Below are 20,968 nucleotides of genomic sequence, written 5' to 3'. Positions count from 1 at the left end.
GGCTAGAATATTGCTAGCAGGAGTGGAAATTGGTTCCACCCTCTGAAGGGCAATTTGGCTGCATCTATCAAAATCTGAAATGGAAAATGTAGCAATCCCACTTGTGGGATTCAGTACCACAGATCTACTTTGCACAAGTGTAAATACCATTCATGGGTGTCTGAAACATTGTCAGTGTTTGGAAACAACTCAGATGTCTATCACTGGGATCTTTATTAAAAACATTGTACTGCATTTATACAAGTGAATATCCAACATTAACATAAGCGTGTTCTTTAGGCAGTGTGTGTGTGTGTGTGTGTGTGTGTGTGTGTGTGTGATGCACATGTGTGATGCCTCTCCTTCCATAAGACTCTCCAATGGCTACCTAATGCCTTAAGAATAAAAGCCACAGAGCTACAGGGATAGCCTATTAGGTAACGTTCTTTCCACTCAACCATAAGGTCCAGAATTCAGGCCGTATCATGCATGAATGTAAGGCAGGGGGAAATGACAGCCAGCCTGTAACCAAACTGCTCTAGAGTTACACACTGAAACTCCAGTGCAAAGTGGCTGGCTAGACTAGCTAGCTCTGAGTTCCAGTGAGAACTCGGCTTCAATATATAAGGTAAAGAACAGTTGAGAAAGACTGAAGACATCAACCTCTGAACATATACATACATGCTGGCGTACTACATCCACATACCCTGGCCAGAAACTAAAAGAAAAGAGGTGAAATCTTCTTACACAGTTCCTGTACAACCTGGACTGCCCACTGCCTGTGCTACTTCTGGTGACATTCTGCGTTAAGTCCCCTCTCTGCCATTCCTCACATTGCATTCCACACACCACCACTCAGGCCTCTGCACTTGCTGGATCCGACTTCACCAATTAATCCCAAAGCTCACTTTCATCAAGTCTTTGTTCAAATGTCACCATCTCAACCAAAACACCCTAACCATGTCACGATCTTGTTATACTCTTCTCAGCTGTTCCTATTCATGCTTCAGCATATCATCTTCTTATATATGTTTGTGCTGGCTACTTTGATGTCAATGTAACACAGGCTAGAGTCATTGGAGAGATGGGAACCTCAATTGAAAAGAAAATGCCTCCATAAGATTTGACTGTAGGCAAACGTGTATGGCATTTCCTTAGTTAGTGACTGAGAGGGAAAAAGAGCCTAGACCATTGTGGGAAATGCCAGCCCTGAGCCAGTGGGCCTGGGTTCTACAGGAAAGCAGGCTGAGAAAGCCATGAGAACAAACCAGTAAGCAGCAATCCTCCATGGCCTCTGCATCAGCTCTTGCTAGGGTTCCTGCTATGTTTGTGTTCCTGTCTGACTTCTGATGATGAGCCGTGACATGTAAGTGTAAGCTGAATAAACCCTTTCCTCCCCTGGTTGCTTTGGTCATGGTGGCTCATCATAATGGAGAACCCTAAGACAATTGTTTTGGGTCTGCTTTATGCCTCTCTTCCTAGGTACAGATGCCATGGTGGGAGGAGGAGCCAATTTCAAGCTTGTAATACTTTGCCTAAAGTAAAGATTAGCCACAGCCCACCATAGTTTTTTTTTTAAAGTAAGAAAACAGAATGTGTTTCTGGTATCTATGGACTTAAAGAAATCTGGTAGCCTACAGGAAAAATTAATACGACCATTATTCTGTGGAAGGATGTAGTGCATCTGTGATCATTTAAATTATGTGAATTGTTGCTTATTCCAATAATAATTATTTTAGTTGAGTGAGACAGGATCTCTATGTAGTCTTGATGGTCCTAGAACTCACATGTTGAACAGGCTGCCTTGAACTCACAGAGATCTTCCTGCCTCTGCCTCCTGAGCATTGGGATTAACAGTGTGCTCTACCATACCCTGGTTATTCATTATTTTCTTTCTTTCTTTCTCTCTTTCTTTCTTTCTTTCTTTCTTTCTTTCTTTCTTTCTTTCTTTCTTTCTTTCTTTCTTTCCTTCCTTCCTTCTTCCTTCCTTCCTTCCTCCTCCTCCTCCTCCTTCTTCTTTAAGAAGTTGCTGATGTTATGATTCCCAGACAAAAATTTTAACAATAGTTGTGAGGAGAGTTCAGGAATTTGCATTTTCAACAAGCTCACCACCCTTCTGGCCAGTCCTGAGGGCTCCATGGGCCACACACTGAGACATCAGTCACACCCTCTCTCTGGATATATGAAACTGCAGAATGTGTAGCAGTGGCAAAGCTCCCATCTGGAGCTTAAGCAGATGGCTGATCATAGAGATAAAAGACAGAGCTTCTGTGAACGCTGGGCACCTAAGAGCTGTACCCACAGGGGAGCTCCTTGGACACAGGAAATGGGGGACAACAGATTCCATCCGACCTTCATTCTCATCCACACTCACACCAAGGGACCTAGAAAGGTCGCCATCTTTGACTGGGGCTGCATTTCCAAAGTCTAAACTGTTAACCTTTTCAACACGCATGGACCCCTGGGCCGTATTTATTCTTCTTCTTAGGGTGACCACATGCCAAGAACCTTTTGTTTTAGCCTGTGCCTTTAATTAACACAGTGCCTTTCTGATTAGCAGAGGAAAGGGGCTTCTAACCACCCCTCCTGGAGAGGAGGAAGAAGCCAGTGAAACTCCAGAGTTCGCTGATACCCTTGCTACATTTTGGAGAAGCAACATTTGTCTGTTACTCAGTGATCCCTGGAAAACTCTCTAGTTCCAGCCTAGAGACAAAAAATAGAAAGACACACAAGAGGAGACTGAACTTGCCAAGCCCAGAATATCTTCCCACTGAAAAGCAACCTCAGCCTTATTAACTTGACAATGATTCCCAAAGGAAGGGGAAATTTTAATAAGGAAGGGGAAAAAACAGTATTTCACGAGCCATCACTTCCTTAGGATAATAAATGTGAACTAGAGATGGACGGTACTCTTTCCACATGTTTACTTCCAAACATGTCTCTTGCTGTCTCTGGTTGGACCTCTCAGGATGACTATTTTTGGAGCACATGTTCTGATAAGCCTTCTAATTGACTTCAAGAATCTGTCATGCCATTGACATTTTATGGACTCTACTTGAATTAATAACTTTATTAGTCCCTCATGAGTTTCTTCTTCAAATTTCTAAATCCAAACCTGGATGTCTGTGTCTTGGGCAGGCTAATTCTGGAATGGGAAGATTGGGAACACAGTATGTGGTGAGGTCAGCTCCTCCAGTGTGTTAAATCTAGTCTGCCAGGGAGATGCTGGCTGGCAAGTAGTGGGGTTTTCTTAAGTGGTTGGTGTGGGTTTTCCTATTGTTTCTCAGTTATATCCATCCTTGTAGTGCCTGAGTTGCTGTGACCTGATGCAATGAGGAAGAACTGCAGGAGAAGCCAGCCAGGGAACATGCTCACTCTCAGTGAATCGCAGCTTGGATGCTGAGGGGTAGCCTTGATTAATGGCAGACTTGTTCAACATCAAAAAAAAAAAAGAAAGAAAGAAAGAAAGAAAGAAAGAAAGAAAGAAAGAAAGAAAGAAAGAAAGAACAAAAACCAGATTTATTCTCTACATTCTCTTACCTAAGGGTTCCCTGTGTGACATGGGGGTTAATGTATAGACTTGCAAGAGAAATTTCATTTAGACAGAGGGACACACACGGGATCGTGGAAAGACACCCTCTCATGGAAGTGGGCATAAGGGAGGTGAAGATGGGAGTCCCTGTCGCCTAGTTACCAAGGCCCCAGGTGTGCAGAGAGGCTGTCTTTGTAAAATGAGTAGAGAGGTGTCTAGGAAAGGCTTTAAGCTGAAGCTGACCTGGTGGCTTGCTTTGGATCTTGCTTGTGGCTGGGACTACCTTGTCACTTCAGTGGTGCGTAATTGTGATTTGCCCACCCAGGTCCAAACAAAAGCCTTCCGACGTGTAAGCAGGACAGGAGAGAGGGGCGTTATTTCTGGACATTAGCAACATTCCTGCCTAGGACACACCCTCGCCCTCTCCCCCTCCCCAGCAGCCCCAGATCCTTTTCTACCTCTCTCTCCCTCCTTCCTCTCGCTCACTCGCACACACTCGGCGCACACGCGCCCCTCTGCAGACGCGGTGCACTCGCGCGGCTGCAGTCCAGCTGCCTGGCTCCGGTGGCGGGACCGGGACCCACGTCCTCCTCTCCACCGCAGGCTACCAGGAGCCCCGCGCAAGGCGGCTCTGCTGCCTGTCCATTCTCCCGTACCCGCAATCTCAAGCCTTCAAGTTGCACTCGGACAGCTGGCGGGATCCGAAAGAGCCCAGAAGAGCTTCTTCGGCGGGGTGTGCAGAGCTTATTTGGTGCCCAGTTGGTAAGTGGTGTAAGTGGCCGCGTTCTACAGATGCAGAGCCCGTGGTGCTGCGCACAGCCCTCCGGATCCCTTCAAACCCCTTAAGGGGCGCGGGCAGAGGGTCCTATTCGCCAGACTTCTCCGTTGTTAGGGCTGGGTGGGGGAGGGGAGAAGGGCGTGAGGTTACATCTCTGCCCTCTTTGTCCACCCCCATCCCCATTTTTAAAAACGCTACTTTCTTACTCTGCACACCCCTGGAGCACTTTGGGTTGGATTTTCGTCTAATTTGTCATCCGCTCCATCCCTGGCTGAATTGGAAGGAAACTTTGACAACGAAAGCCCCTTCTGACAGCCTGAGCTACTCAGCGAGCTGAATGAGTTCTAGCTGGAAACACTTTATCTCAGGGAAAGTTTGAGGTTGCTTTTTTTCCCCCTCTTGAAAAATCTGGGTGGTTTTCACTCCCACCCCACCCCCCACCCCCCACCCCCACTGCTCGCTCTCCTTCAATCTCCTAAAAGTTGTTTGTTTTCTTGGATTTCACTCGATTGCAGTCCTTTGTCTAGCAAAATCTAAAGCTACTTTCTCAGCTCCCTTTCTCTCTTGGAAGCCCTTTGGACAGAGTCCCTCTCTCATTAGTTAGCATGCAGTTGGCTGTGGTTCTAGGGAACAAGTGGCCGGCAGAATACAATAGGGAAGAATACATTCCTGATGACTCCTCTACCATGGAAAGACTGAGAACAGAAAAGCTGGCCTTCCCCCATTCCCATTACTCGTTATGTTTTTACAAGTATTGGGGGGGGGGCATTCTGGAAAAGATCGCTTCTAGAAGCAACCAGTATTTCTTTTAGCGAAATGCAGATTCCTACAATCTACTTCCATCAAAAGCCCAGATACAGAGCCTGGCACCTGACAAGCCAGATGGGATTCTGAGGTCACCTCTGCTAGTGATAGGCTACTGATGAAGGGCAAGAGTAGAGTGTGGTGCCCAAGAGGCCTGACAGAGGACCATATGAGAAAGGGACAGTTTTCCAAAGGTAGCTTTTTTTTTTAATATTCTGATGATATCATCATCATTGACAGAATCATCGGGATACTGAATGTCACTTGCCATCCTAGCAAGGCTCATTGAATTCCTAACCACAGGATGAAAACAGACTTTCAAAAACCCTTTTTAACACTTCTAAGTAGACTCAGCAAAATGCGTGTTTATTTCTGTTGCTGATAAATCCATGGGAAATCTCTTCTGACCCCAGCAATTAAATAAATAAAAATTAAAAGTCCTAGTTTATAACTGCTGGAATAATAGCTGAAAGATTATTTTCAGTAACCTAGAATCTTGCCTTTCTCCCTGCCATTGTTTTAGAATTTACAGAAAGATATGACCAGCATGCATTTGGGCTGCCCGTCCCCCTACACAAACCAGCTGAAATGAGCAGTTATCCTTAGGGTATCTGATGAAAAGACTGTTGCCGCACGCACTACCAGGATGTAAAATACTATGTCTCAGAGAAGATTATAGCTGGTAGACACACACACATCTATAGTTGCTATGCTTCCTTGTCCTGGTCCCTTAGGAACAAGACCTACCTTCAACATGACGGTGTTTATGTTTGCAGTTTGTCTGTTTGTTTCTTGATTTTTCTGGGTCCTTTGCTCCTCCCACTACAAATCTACCTTGACTAGAGTCGGCAGTGATGATTCTGTAGGGCTAAAATTAGAAAGTTCTCGGGGCCATTTAGGCATACCCTTCTTGTCTCCTAGAAGTTCTGCAGAGCCTCCTTGAAAACGCTCACTTTAGCAACAGCTGTAAAACGATAGCTAGGTACACTAAAATAGCACTTTTATTTGGAACATGTTTCCCCCTCAAGCCTTAATCATACTTTGCCAGAGTATGTTAAACTTTGTTTCCCAGAGGTGCCTACAGGCTCGCTCGCTCGCTCGCTCATGCATTCACCATCCCTTCAAAGACTGTATACTTAACGCTTTGAAAGCTCCTTAAAATAAATAAATAAATATAAGCAAACAAAAGATCCAGTTGCACTTGCAGCACACACGGCCGGCTCTTCTGATGTGACAGCAGATGGCAGTCGCAAGAGCTTTATTTGTGCTTGGGACAGCTTAGCTAAGTATCTCGTAAATTAATCATGAATTGAATAATTGATTTCTCACACCTTGGGCTGCTCTTAACTCCTCAGTTATACATTTAAAGACAGGTTACTACAAAGCTCTGGGTCCCTTAGAATTCTCGTCAAGGGTTATTGAGCACTTGCTACAGTTGGGTCCACTCTACTCCTCACATGCTCGTTAAGACACCTGGACATAGAACTTCAGGCTCTCCTGGCTGTCCCATTTCCAGGACAGCCTCAATGGGTGACCTCCCATTCGTTGGTCAGCCCTGAAGTTGGCGGTGCTGATGGACACAATGAGTTTCTGTAAATGTAATTAAACCTGCCTCTGCCAGTCTGCCTGTGGTATTTGTGAATGTTTTCATAAGGAAAACTGTTCTTGGGCTCCATCTGCCCTCTGTGGTTTGTGTCATATTGCGTTTGCTGTTCTGCAACCCTTGCAGTTTTGTGTGAGTGTGTGTGTATGTGTGTGTGTGTGTGTGTGTTTCTGGAATGATTGCACTATGATGTCATGTGCTATCTCAGTGTGGAACTTTTAAGGCTCTTGCTGAGGTCCGTACGCCTGGGGGGTAGGGGCTAGGGTGGGTGGGGGTGGGAGCTCCCTCAGAGCGCACTTGGTAGCTACTCCCGACTCCCTGTCTGCTCCAGCACATTCCATTGCCTGGAGACCAAAGCCACCAAATGATTTGCGGTCAGAGTGATTTGAGGCTGGTTAGAGATGATTTAAAGGAAGGTTATGGGCACATGAAGTGTAGGGTAAGAAAATATATTTTACTACTTTGGAGACCACATGGCTCCAACTTCAACTTCTTTTTTAACATAGAAATTGTTGACTGAACTGGCTCACAGTGGCCCCTCCCCCACCTCAGTTTTTTTTTCTTTTTTTCTTTTTTTATGGCTTATGGCAAAAGGCAATATTCCCTATTGATTGTAAGCTTGACCTTCCCCTTATTTCTGGAAATTGTTCAACTTTTTCATGCTCAAAAAGACAGGGGGACATGAATCTGATGGCTGCACTCTTTGGCTCGTTGTTAAAGAAGCAGTCCCACTCTTCCCAATAAATGGAAGAAGGATCTCCAATACTAAGTCCGGAGACTTAGTTACACAAGAAGCAAAGGCAGGTTGAACAGAAGGTCACAGAATGTCTTTGTGGAGGTACATGTTACTTGATAAGTGGAAGAAATGATTTGGGTCAGCCTCCTGAGGATTCAGTATACCCTGTGATTAATAGTGGAGCCAAACGAAACATGTAATCTTTCCTAATTCACAAATAATGGTGAATGAGCTCAGAGACCAGTGACCTCTTCTCATTAGTGGTCTTTGGAAACACATAACCTTGGACCCATGTTTCATTTGTGAGATCCATCTACCACCCCCTTCTAAGCAAGCTATCATAGATTGGTGCTGTCAACCAGCTATCACCACCGAGCAAGTTCCCAAATCTCTCTCCAGCATGAATGTCTGGTATTACTTCATTCTGCTGCTTACATCCATCCTGTTTTAATCCAAAGTATGTGCTCTAACCTGGTCATTCACTCAGTGCTAATCAGAAAACAGCTCTCATGTTCCAGCTTGATGCTATGAATCTGGTTGAAGACGCTAAGCTACCTAGAAAGCTCACTTGGGAACTCGACCCATTGACTGGCCACCATGAGCTTGGCATCTGAGAGCCATCACTACAAGGTAATGGAAGGCTGCTTGAGATGTCTCTAACAACTTGCTGCTCTGCAGCCTGGCTAAGCCAATCTGGAGTCCCACAGTTGGGGCCTATGTGCAGTAAACAGTTTAAAAGAAAGCACGTGGAGATTGGATTAGCGTGATGGCTTATGGGAAAATCTATTTTGTAATTTTTACGTTATGTACATTGGTGTTTTACATGCATGCGTGAGGAAGTCAGATCCCCTGGAACAGGAGTTACAGACAGTTAAACCTGCCATATATATGCTGAGAATTGAACTCATGTCCTCTTGAAGAGCAACCAGTGCTCTTAACCACTGAGCCATCTCTCCATACATACCCCCACCCCCCACCCCTCCCTCCTGGCTGGGAAATCTTAAAGCCACAGAATTGGGAAGGAAAAACATTGAGGAGACATACTGGGTGATGAAAATTAAGTGACACTGGAACTGAAGATGCTGGTTTTGTTTGCCACCAAGTAACCTTGGATAGATTACATTAAAATTTTAACATAGTGGGCAGGTTTGAACTATGTTTTATCCTGTTCTTCTTAGATGTAGTGTCCTTAGGCTGACACTAGACAGCAAACAGAGAAGGTGGTGTTATCTCTACGGTACAGTTGTGGAAACTGGAGTGAGGTACAGGGGTTATTGATGTTTTCAAGGTCACACAGCAAGTCACTGTTGGTATTTGGTCTCAAACTCAGACCTCTGTAAACGTCAAGTCCCATATTCTTTCCACTGTAGCAGGCAGCCCCCACAACTCTTGACCTCTACAGACCTCACTCTCCTCATTTGCAGAAATGAGACATTTGGCTCAGAATACCAGTAGACCAGTCCAAGTTAAAATTCTGTGTCTGATGAATCACTGGCTGGAAAGGACTTTAAGAAATCACTTAGTCATATTCCTCACTTCCAGCAGGCCTCTGTCGACTATTTTGAAAGGAAAATAAAGCCCTTTTTCTTACAACCAAGTGCAGAAAGGAGCCTGGCCCAGGAGAGTGTCTAAACACAGAACACAGTGAGGAATGAGAAAAAGTGACATGCCAGTGCTCAGTGGGAACTCTGAACTCTCTGAAGTTTGGGTCTTGCCTTAATAGAGGTGAGCACTGAGGGGCTAGGGTGTGGCTCTGTTGTAATAAAAGTTAGGTGGGTCTTCCTCCCAGCCCCATGCTCCCAGAAATAAGACTCAGACTCAAAATATATTTACAAATATCTTGGCCATACAGCTAGGCTCTTCTCTGACTAGGTCATGATTTAAAATAACCCATTTATTCTAATCTACATTCTGCCACATAGCCGGTTACCTGTGCTCAAGCACCATGTGTCTGAACTCTGTCGCATCTTCCCGGGTAAATCTGTCACACTTGGCACTATCCCAGAATCCTTTCTGCCTCTCGGGTGTTCCACCTCCTATTTCCTGCCTAAGCCATAGGCATGCAGCTTTACTGTTGACGGTGCCACATGCATACAGGCATAAAATAGTCTCTCTACAAGTTGGTAGAGTGCTTCCCGAACGTTCTCAAAGCCCTGGATTCAATAGCTGGCTCTGCATAAACCAGGCATGGTGTATATACCTATAATCTTAGCACTTAGGAAATGGAGGAAGAAAGATCAGAAATTCAAGGGCATCCTTGGTTATATAGAGAATTCAAAGCAAGTCATGGCTATATAAGACCCCATCTTAATGATAATAATAAAATAATAATAATAACTAACACTTTGTCAAGATCTAAAGTAAAAGAATCACTAACACACCTTACTGGGTAGGAAAGAATTACAAGACAGGAAGAATTAGGAGCTTTAGGGTTACTAAAGGCTCCTGGAGGATATGGTGATTGCAAAAGCAATGGGAACATTTCTGTTCAAAGAGATTGAGCCCTCTTTATCTGGTGGGAGGGGCAAGCAGGACACTATGCTCCACTTGTTCTTGGTTGGTTTGTACTGATGGATGTAGTGCAGAGAGCATGAGAAGGGACTTCACTTTAATACGCTGCCTCTGAGCACCTTAAAATGTCTTCCTTGTGCCCCAGCATGGTTCTCAGTAGCAAGAACCACCAGTTAGAGTCCACCCACCATGTTAGAAAATGACCAGCAACCAGACTTAATCAGATCTTGCTCATGTATCTTAGCTATAATCTTCAAAACATTAGTCATTTGTCCATGACCTTCCTCTTCCATTTCCAAGAAATTGATGTTATAAGCAGGACAATGGCTTGGCAGACAGAGGTAAGTAACTATTACAACTCTCTGATTGGCTTAGGTAAGCACTATGTACTCTAAGCCTCACCTGCTCACCTATGAAATGGGCTAACTATGCCCACATTAATGTTTGATATTCCTTAGAAATTAGTCCGGGAATAACGGTCAATGGGCTACATAAAAACTAGTTTGCATCATTAGGAAGAGTCCAGGTTCAGGCCATTTCTTAAAGCTATAAGGTCATCTATAATCTCTTCCTGTTTTGTCTCAATTCCATTCCCAACCTTAATGGAAAACAACTGTCTAGCTTCAATGTTCAGTGCTTTCAGACCTTTAGGACTATGAAGAAGTGAATACCTTTCCCTACATGAACAGTGCCCCTGACACTCTTGGTTACAAGTGACAGTCCCTGGAGTGATCTCCTCATCTATTTTGAGTCTGGACCATATCCTAGGGGATGCTTTGTCCTTTAAATAAGATCTGCTTTCATTAACATCTGTGCAGTCCTTTCATTAAGGCTTCATCTCAGTCAGTCTTAGTCTGGTTAGGTTGCTATAGCAAAATATCCCAGACTGGATGGCAACAGAAATGTATCATTCACAGCTGAGGTTGGGAACTCCATGACAAAGATTCAGGAAGACCTGATGGTGAGTGAATGAGTGGTCTCCTGCTCATGAGGTGGTGTTTCTCATTATATTCACACATAGAGGAAGGACTAAAGAGGTCCCTTGGCCTTCTTTTATAAGGGCGCTAGGAGGAAAAGCTCCTTTCTCCTAGTAATCATCTTGGAGCTAAGACTTTCAACACATGAGTTCTCCATCCACACCAACCAATCAGTATATCCTGGAATTCCCCACAGTCCCTCCTTTCCCTGTCCTCATTCCAAGGTGGCTTCCTGGTATTCCTCATCCTCCATTTCTGCTCCCCACACCCCTATCTCTGGAATGGACTGCATTCTCTCTTTCACCCTTCTCTCAAAGACAGATACTCCTCCCTAAGACCTTGTAGCTCTCTCCAGTTTGACCCTCTCAAGACATCAGCCCATCAAACAGGTGTCATATATGGCATATTAGGGTCAATGCCCAAATCTCTCAGCACATTTCTTATTTTCTTTGCAGTGGCCAGAACACTTTAGGATGTTAACCCACAACTATCAGACTGTTCTCCCATATCACAGAATATGAATCTACATAATCATGAAAGACCTTGGAATTCATCTGGTCAGTTATGTTTATTTTACACATGAGAAAACTGAATTACAGAAAAGCTAACTCCCTAGCCCCAAACTACAACTCTGCCCTAGACCTGGGACAGCTTCCAAATTCACCTACTATTGCTTTTCATGATCTTCATATTCTAGTTTGATGTTTATCCTGCTAGAGTTTGTACCTAGAGTGTTCATTACAGATTGAATTTTGAGGGCTTGGTCCTCAGCATGTGGTACTATTTTCAAGACTCCAAGAACTTTTAGGATGTGAGGCCTACCTGGCAGATGTAGATTCCTAGAAGTGTTCTTCTGAAGGTTTTATCTACTCCTGGTCAAAGCCTCAAGCCATTTACTTCTTGTGAGCAGCCAACTCTGTTCCTATTGCCACGGAAGGAACTGAGCTGCTCTGCTCTGCCCTCCCCACTGTGATGAACTGAAACCACGGTTCAAAAGAAATCTGGCCTCTCATTAGTTGTTTCTATCAGGTATTTTACTGGCAACCACGCAAAAGTAGTGAATGCAGCTTATTTGACCAGCATTTGTAAATCTCTCTCTCTCTCTCTCTCTCTCTCTCTCTCTCTCTCTCTCTCTCTCTCTCTCTCTCTCTTCACGTGAGCAAATTCAAAGGACAGACTTTCACAAGAAAGACTTTGTTTTGCTTTCTGTGAAACTCTTCTGCTGGACTTACGCATCTTTTTTCCTCAAGAACATCTGGTGATTGTCAACTTTAGCTCTTGGAATAGAAGAGTCGAGTCCCTGTAGCTTTCCTCTCTTTAGGTTAAATAACCCCAGCTCCTTTTGCTTTCCCAGAGTGGTTCTTCTCCAGGATGTTCGTCATCTTTATTTCTATCTGTTGAACTAAGTCCAAGGACTCTTTGCTTCTTAAACTGTGAAGTCCAGCACTGGACAAGGAAGGCCCATAAAGGTATGCTAAAATGAAAAGGGCCTCACAGTTCCTTCAAACTGTGCTTCAGTCAGTGCAGCCAACACATACAGCCATGTTTGAAGTGCTGGCTGGACCTCACGGGCTCGTTTTCAGCTTATTATCCTCGTTTGGCGAGACGTTGCCTATGTGTTTGTGATAATGATCATTTCCTCCAGGATCATCCAGAACTTTTCCTACTGAGCTGTTTTTTCCTTTGTCTCTTGCACTTCTCTAATTCATCAACCCATTGGGGACTCTAATCATGGTTCTTTTATTTCTTCATTCTTAACACCAGCTACTGTCCCACACAGCGTATCCATTTACTTCTAATGAAAGCAGACCCCCAAATACTTCCAGCCCCTCCAGCTCTTCTCCCTCATGGATCCAGCAAGTTGGTCCATCTCCCACCACCAGGCATTCCAGTTAACTATCAAATGAGGTTAGAAATTCTGAATGGAATAATAGAGCACCAAAGAGCCCTGTAGGACATTCATAGTTAGAGGCTACAATGTAGGTAAGTTTAAAATCACAAACTCGATCAGGTCTGTCTTGGAAGTTTACATAATTCTACTTTGGCCCCAAAATGTGATCATTATAAACATTTGGATCTTAGAAATGGCATTGTCCTTTATTATCTTCAACAATCCTTACACAGGAACTCACTGACACCAGGTGTGAGATGAAGAATTCAGGCTCAGTGAAATAAGTGATTCATAAGACTACACAGGGGCAGTACTCAAGGGCGCTGTCATTACATGCCTCAAGGTGTACTGTGTGACCGTTGTTTAAAGTCTTAGAACTTTAAAAGAGCAGTCCCCCTACCCCAAATCCCAATACCTAACAAGTAGTATGTTTATCAAAAATACAGATACTAGGACCAAGGCTTCAAGACATATTAATTTACTAACCTGAGTGGAACTCTGAAATATACAGTTTATTTTACTCTATTTTTATTTTTGCAAAAGTAATGAATACAGATTCTTTAACCAGCATTTGGAAAGGTGTCCCTTTTCTCTTCACTTGAGCCCAGGTTGGCCTCTAGGTTTCTATGTAGTAAAGGATGACCTTGAACTTCTAATCCTCCTGCCTCCACTTCCAGAGTGATAGGTGCATTATAGGAATGTACCACCATGGTAGGATTATGGAGTATTGGGGACCAAACCCAGTGTTTCCTATATTTTAGGCAAGCACTGTCCCAAGTAAGCTTATTTAGCCTGGATCAACATTTTATCAGGATATTTAGAAGGTCTAGAAGAGCCAGTAGACATACTTGTGAATCCTTTTTCCAGACCATACCCATTAAAGTACAACAGATTTGACTGTGTATACCACAATCGGGCAGAAAAAAAAGTCCCATAATCCAGACAGTTATGGTGGCTTTCCCAGCTCCCCTGCATCCATAGCTGTGGCTCTCAGAGCCATCCACCTCTCCTCTTCTGAGTCAAATATGCTTTGGGCTCCTTTTGATTTGTCTTTTTCTATTTGCATGTGTGGTGGTGTATGTGTTCATGTATGCATGTTTTCAGGCACAGGTGTACCTGTGAGAGAGTTCATATGTGTGTGTGTACATGCATATGGAAACTGCAGGTGGCTATTAGAATCATTTTCAGTGTTCTTCTACCTTATTCATTGAGTTAGCTTCCCCTCAGTCAAACCTGGAGCTCACCAATATGGCTAGTCTTGCTAGCTGGCTTGCTCTAGGGATCCCCCATCTCTACCTTCCCATCTTGAAATTACAATTGATTTGCCCAGATACCAAGAATTAATGAAGATTCTGAAGATCTGGACTCTGGTCAATATGCTTACATGGCAAGTGTCTAAAACACTGGCAACCCTAGCCCTTGAGGTTTACCAACTTTTCAGTTTTCTGCCTTGGCTTCCCATTTTGGTTGTAGATAAATGACCCTTGATTCTGGGCTTCTCTGTAGCTCCCAATCAGGATACATTTTCAACAATGCCTTAAACTAGACCTGGTCCTGAATGCTGGACAGTCTGATGACTTTCAGAAGTCTTACACTGGTGCCCCTTTAATTGCAAGCATTCCCTCTCCTAGTCAGGCTTTCATTGTTGTGATTAAACACTGTCCTAGGAAGGGTTAACATGGCTGTGATGAGCACTGTCCCGCTCAGGATGACTATTGCCATAAGGAAACACCATGACCAAAGCAAGTTGTGGAGGAAAGGGTTTATTTTCCTTACATTTCCACAACACTATTCATCACCAAAGGAAGTCAGGACAGGAATTCAAACATGCCAGGAACCTGATGGCAGGAATTGATGCAGAAGCCATGGAGGGGTGCTGCTTACTGGCTTGCTCCTCGTGGCTTGCTCAGCCTTACTTTCTTATAGGACCCAGGACTGCCAGCCTAGGGGTGGTCCCTTCATGGGCTGAGCCCTCCCATATCAATCACTAATTAAGAAAATGTCCTACAGGTATTTATTCAGCCCAATCTTATGGAGGCATTTTCTCAATTGAGGCTCCTTACTCTCAGATGATTCTAGACTGTATCATGTTGACATAAAAGTAGCCAGCACACCAACCTTAGTATCACTTACAATGTATGCTGAAGAAATCTTGATAGCCAGTTCCCTCAATTCCCTTAGCTAAGATGAAAGCACATTGTTCTTTACAATCCAGGTGCTCTCATATACTAAAAGAAGGCTGAGGTCTAGACATACTTGGGCACCTACTTGGGTACCAAAGAGTGTGCTGACTCCTTCCCATGAACTGTGTCTTGTTATCTTCTTACTGGTACAATACATATTTAATATGGTTTTCTGTAATGCTCTTAAGGCACCTAGAAATGAATTATAAATAGCAACAGAAACCCACAATCTACCAGAGAAAGTTGGTTCTTCCAGGTACAATGAGCAAGATGTGTTAGGCCAGATTCATTTAGCAGTCTTTCACCAAAAAGGAGGTTAAGTCTGGAAGAAAAGAAATTACCTGAGCTCAAAGCAGATTAACAGCATGGTGGAAAATTTACATGGAAACACAGTTGAACTCCCAGTTTGTGTTGACAGGGCCCATCATTGCTCCTTTCTGCATTCCTTTTCCAAGTGTGGGGCGTCTTTTTTACAGCATACTTGACGCTTCCTGTTCTCCATCAGAAACATCCAGATTGTGGTTGTTGGACAGGAAACAAAAATAAACTTTGACAGCAAATAGCACTGCCAAGTGTTACCCTCTCACCTTGGTCTCTGCTATCTTGTGACACCCGGAAAAGAAATTTCTAAGCGTAAGTGTCCTGAGAGGCTGTCAGACGTGTGCCTCGTTGTCCCTTTAGCAAATGTGAGGGCTTTTGGAGAAGAAAACAAAGTGCTTGAGACTGGAGAGACAGGGCTGTTTTGAGCCTCCATACTGACTAGCCTCATAGCCTTAGAATACAGTCAATTTACAAAACTTTAAGGGATGTGTGTATGTGTGTGTGTGCACGCACACGCATGCATGCACGTGCATGTGTGCTTTTATTTTGTCTTTTTGTTGTTGTTATTATTTTTAAAGAAACTGTTACCTGCTGTGTGTAACTTGAAAGACTATAGAACAATACTAATGTTAAGTGACTTATTAGAAGATCTCAGAGCATGACAGGAGATTCTACACCCTACCTGTGATTAGGTCAAGTTCCACACAAAGAAACAAACAGGCTGGTTTGCTAACCACAGTGGAAGAATTGCATTTGGGTGGAATTCTTATCCAGATTGCATTGTCTGACTTGAGGATAATATATAGGAAGCAATAAGGGTTTGTTTGTCCGTTCATTCTTTCTTTCTTCCTTTCTTTCTTTCTTTTGGTTTTGCTATTAAGCTACAGAGAACTTGCCATCTCAAAACTGGCTTAACAGTGTTAACAGTTATTGCAGCCAGTTCACCAAGATGGCCTGCTCTAAAGTCTTTCTTCTGTTTAGCATATATGAGGATCACAGTAGGCCCAGTGGGACTTCCCTTAATACCAGCACACACAGGCAGCAAGTTACACACCCAGACAACCAACATGTCCTGAGAATGCACTCTGAAATGTTACCCACTGGAAAAGCAAAAGTCCCCTTTGCCAGTGAACCCTGTTAGGAGAACAGGCCCCATAAAGCTACCTGAAGCATCAGAGATTTCCCACAATTGAGTTCCCATAAGCAGCTCCCAGGGGTTCAGCAAAACCTTGGAAATAGAAGCACAGATTTTCTCCTAATGACTTTTCCCTCCTCCAGTGTTGGTTAACCTGTATACCAGTGCCATGACAGGGAGCTTCCTCACACTTAATTCCTTCTTTGTTTAATAATCCTACAACAGCACTAGTTATCATCCTTGTTTCCTGATTAAGGAGCTGAAGCCAAGGGAGATGGAGCATCTAACTTTCCCAGGCTCATATAGGAGGAAATGACAGAACTAGTGTCCCAACCTAGATTTGCCTCATGCCAGAGCCCGTGCTTCCTGGATGTCATTCTTTCAAAACCATTTGGTGTCTCCAGAGAGGGCACTAGTTGCTCAATAGTCCCATAGGCTTCAACATCAGGCAAGCACTCTCTAGATACTAGTATCTTTCAAAGTATTTGTGCAACACTGACTTTGTCCCAAGGATTTACATGGGTTATAGACTGGAATCCTGCAGTCAGTAAGTTGAGCACAGTGTCCTTGCTTTACTGGCAACCTAGTTCCCTTACCAATATTTCAGCATTGCCCCCCATGACCCATAGGCCTATCTGACTATGGTAAGTGAACAGGGCCAAAAAGACATGTGGCCATTGTAAGAGAAAGGAACACAGAAATGGAAGCCCAGAATGGGTGGGCTTCATTGTTCTTGATAACTCAGCTCATTGCTTTTGCTTCTGGACTTGTTTCTAAAAAACAAAAACAAAAACAAAAACAAAAACAAAAACAAAAAAACTTACATAGTTCCTTTCAATAAAGTAGAGTGACTTCTTGTGTGTGTGTGCATGAGAAGTAGATTCCCTTTTTACTTTTAAATGTCAACATTGAAATTACTTAGCCTTTCAGACCCCCAACATCCCAGTGTGGAAAACAGAGCAGCAGTAGTCTACATCCAAGTGTTATCACAAAGATTGAGTAAGCTAGCATCTACTATCCTAGAGTATACACTATGGTGTACAGCATAGCACTTAGCCTGAATTACTAACTTCGCCTTTCAAATGGTAGTTGTGATTCTCTCAACTTACCTCACTCAGCCATTTGCTCTTCATGCATAGATATGATGATAGATCCCCGAACCAAAGCATGCCGCCCCAATTACCACCTTTAGGGAAACACTATTGTCTTATGGGCAAGACTTCAGTTTCTTTGACTCTACCAGTAGGTAGAGTAGATCATTCTGTTTCACCACTCCCTGTGTGACTTCAAGTTATTATTGGATTTCCTTGGCTCTCTTCTTTAAAAAAGGGTGTAAATAATCCATCTTTCTCAGGTCTGGGGGGGGGGNGGATTCATTCATATCTGATTAGTGCTTTGAAAATGTGTGACACAGAGTAAGTCCTCGGTAAACATTAGATGCAGTTGTTAACATTGCTATTGTTGTGGTGGTATTGTCTGTGATCTTAGTGGCTTCTTGCAGGTTCTCTAAAATAATTGAATATGGTTAACTGTGTAGGCAGGGCGCTTGTAGGGAGCTAAGTGCTGACCCCATTAGCACCAGTCACTAACCAGCCTGGGCAAGGGGCGGGAATGAGGATTATTGAAGTAACATATGGAAAACGCTTTTAGTTAGCTCCTGGGAGAGGGAAACAGCAATAAATAAATACAAGGAATTATTAAAAGCTAGGAGACGACCTCACAGGGATGCTGAGCCTTGTGTGTTATTTGCTGTTTTAAGAAGAAATGGGCAAGAAGCCAACTTTATCCCCAGGTGACAAAGTGGTCTACTGGCTGCTGTTCAAGGGACGGAATGTGTTGCCTCACCTCGCCAGATGTAGGCCCTCCAGTCTCCACTTGTGTGCAGGTCAGCTCAATTGCCCATAGAGAAGGGCCTAGATCTCCCACTGGTTGCTGTGTCTGCCCCCGTATACCCCACCCCACCCCTTTCATCTCAACCCCAAGATTCTCCTTTGAGTAGCACCAGCAGAGGCAGGGTTAAACATTCTAAGTCAGAACCCACCAAGTAAAATATTGGCAGTGAACCCCCTTGGGTGCCAGTGTATATGACCTAGAGGCCACCAGCAAGCACAGCAGGATTCCAATGTTAGACTGGGACAAGCCCCAGGCTTCACTGCCAAGCCTAGACAAGCAAGTGGAGTGCGCTGAGCTCTGTCATTTTGGAGTTAACAGTCCTTATTTACAAGTTTACCACCCACCCCTGAAGCATTCCTCTCTGCATAACCAATCTACACACTACAATGAAATAGACTTAAGTCGGCTCCAGCTATAGCTTGTGAAGTGGTGGGCAGGACATATCCAGGAATGAATGCAGATGTGGCCCAATGCCAGCACAGGCTTGTGGCCTCTGGCTTCCCCCTCGATATCAGTGGCATCAAATTACATTGCAGGGCTCCAAGCGATAATTATAGGAACAGCCTTTTTCTCCTGGCCTTGAAATAAATAGCACCTTAACCCAGAAGTCTGGTGGTATGAAGTGTTAGGAGATAAGCATGATGCTCTCTAAGTCTTATCATCAAGAATTAGCACGCCTTGACACAGAACCTTTTTGTTTCTCTGGTGAGAATGCAGTTTTTAAAATACTGACCACTTCTGCAAATCCTGATTCCAGCCCTCAAAACTACCAAAAACTTTAAGAGAGTTATTCTAGTAGTATCTAAAACCAATGCATATGTGTAGGCGCCATGAAACCATGGAGAAGTTAAGTTCTTCAGCAAACTTTACCAAAACAGTTTGGGAAGGGAAAAAAAACAACAAAATTGAGACGTCCACAAATCCAAAGATAGTATTATCTCTCCTCCTTATTCTAACAGTCTCCTTATTACTGTATTAATCATTACAGATGTATAAATATTAGAATTAAAATATTTTCTCTTAACATTTTATAAGGATCCAGCTAGTTTATATCATTAAAAGATCCCTTTTTATTTAATCAAAATACAAAATGCATAAGAAACGCCGATTCATTTCTCATAGTCCAATGTGTTTTTCTAGCTCATATACCTTTTGTAAAAGAGATCAGGATTAATTATTAGAAAAAAATTTTTTTACAGAAAATGGTTTTTCTAAGGCTGTTGGGACTCAGTCTGCATGTAACATAATCACTTGGCCAGAGGGTGACAGGCGCCACACCCTCACAGAAGTATGACTGCCCTAGACAGGTTTTTATTTAGGTCCTTCCTTGTTAACCATTTGATTACAGTGCATGCCTCAATCGAGAGAAATCTTGGAGGGGTGACGTCATTCAGTTGATAGAGTGCTGGCCTGGCATGCGCAAAGCTCTGCCTCAAAGCTGCAGACAGTGGAGCACACCTGTAATCTCAGTGGAGAAGAAGGATGAGATAGCCTTTAACTATGTAGTAAAGTTGAGGCCAACCTGGGCTACATGAGACCCTATCTCAGAGGGAGGGAGGGAGGGAGGGAGGGAGAGAGGGGGGGTGCAGGTAGGAAGAAAGGATAGAAAACAAAACAAGTCTGTGCATGCATTTGCATTGAAAAACTGATAGCCTTTTCCTATCTATTGATGTTAATCTATTAACCTATGAATCTATGCTGTAGAACTAGGTCACAACATTGTTTGCCTTCTATCAACCCGCTGAAGTAGCACCCCCCCCCCCAGGTCACTGAAACAACCCCATAAGCTCTTTTCCTCAGTTATTCCTGCTAGCTAGAGCTCCCTAGATTGTTCTCACAAAGGAGGAGGCCGAGCAGTCCCCAGTAGGTGCTCCAGAGATGTTCATCTGACATAGCAAGTTTAGCATTTAAATTTCCCCATATTCATTAGAAACAGCTGTCTTACTACTTAGAGTAAAAAAATTAGAAATCTGTGCTATAAAGAAGGGTCATTTTCTCAAATGAACCTTTTCAGTGTAGGGAAAGACCAGGGGTCCATATTGTCAGAGGTGAAAATGCTTTGGGTCTTTGCAAGTACATTAATATGAGGGAATGCCCTTAGAAAAGAAAACATAGATACCATTTACCTGGAGAGAAGAGACTGGCCAGTTATTAATCAATCTGAGTGGGGAAATCATTTTTTGCAGATAGGAATTGTTTTTGCTTACTGTTGAATCTGGTATGAACATAGTTTAATACCAAGCATCTGCCTTCAGGATATCCCCATGCATATTCACAAGTATTCTGTCATATGCTGATGCTGTTATCTTTATTTTTTATAGAGTTAGAGTGAGGCAAATTGGTATTGCCATGTTAAAATGAGCTCACCTTATTCCACAACTCCCTAGCCCTGACACCTCTCAGCTCTGGATTGCGGTTTGTTTTCCTCAAAGTTGTGTGATTGAGGAGCTAGAAACTGGCTTCTTGGTGTGGTTTGCTGAGTGTTTATCCTCCCTTCTATACCATAACTAGCTTCTCCCCTTGCCAGGCAAGGCTGGTAAGGTCCCAAACAGCCCGGAGGATGGAGGCGCGATTCCTCTCTTTTCTGTGAGAATGTTTGGGGATTGATAGGCATCCTGTTTCCTC

The 20,968-nt window shown here is 43.6% G+C and overlaps 1 protein-coding gene across 2 annotated transcripts in view; it reads left to right on the top strand.

Annotated features, from left to right (window-relative positions):
* Palld (palladin, cytoskeletal associated protein) overlaps nucleotides 1-20,968 on the top strand; it is a 384,747-nt gene that overhangs the window by 139,485 nt on the left and 224,294 nt on the right. The window contains exon 1 of one of the 2 annotated variants that reach the window (XM_021170930.2): nucleotides 3,987-4,273. The exons of the other annotated variant lie outside the window; for it this stretch is intronic. The gene's annotated coding sequence lies outside the window, so the exon portion shown is untranslated. Of the gene's footprint in view, nucleotides 1-3,986; nucleotides 4,274-20,968 lie in introns of those variants that run through there. 2 annotated transcript variants of the gene reach the window in all.

Source organism: Mus caroli, chromosome 8, assembly GCF_900094665.2.
Source record: "Mus caroli chromosome 8, CAROLI_EIJ_v1.1, whole genome shotgun sequence".
Lineage (NCBI taxonomy): Eukaryota > Metazoa > Chordata > Mammalia > Rodentia > Muridae > Mus > Mus caroli.
This window is presented reverse-complemented; position numbering and strand designations above follow the sequence as displayed.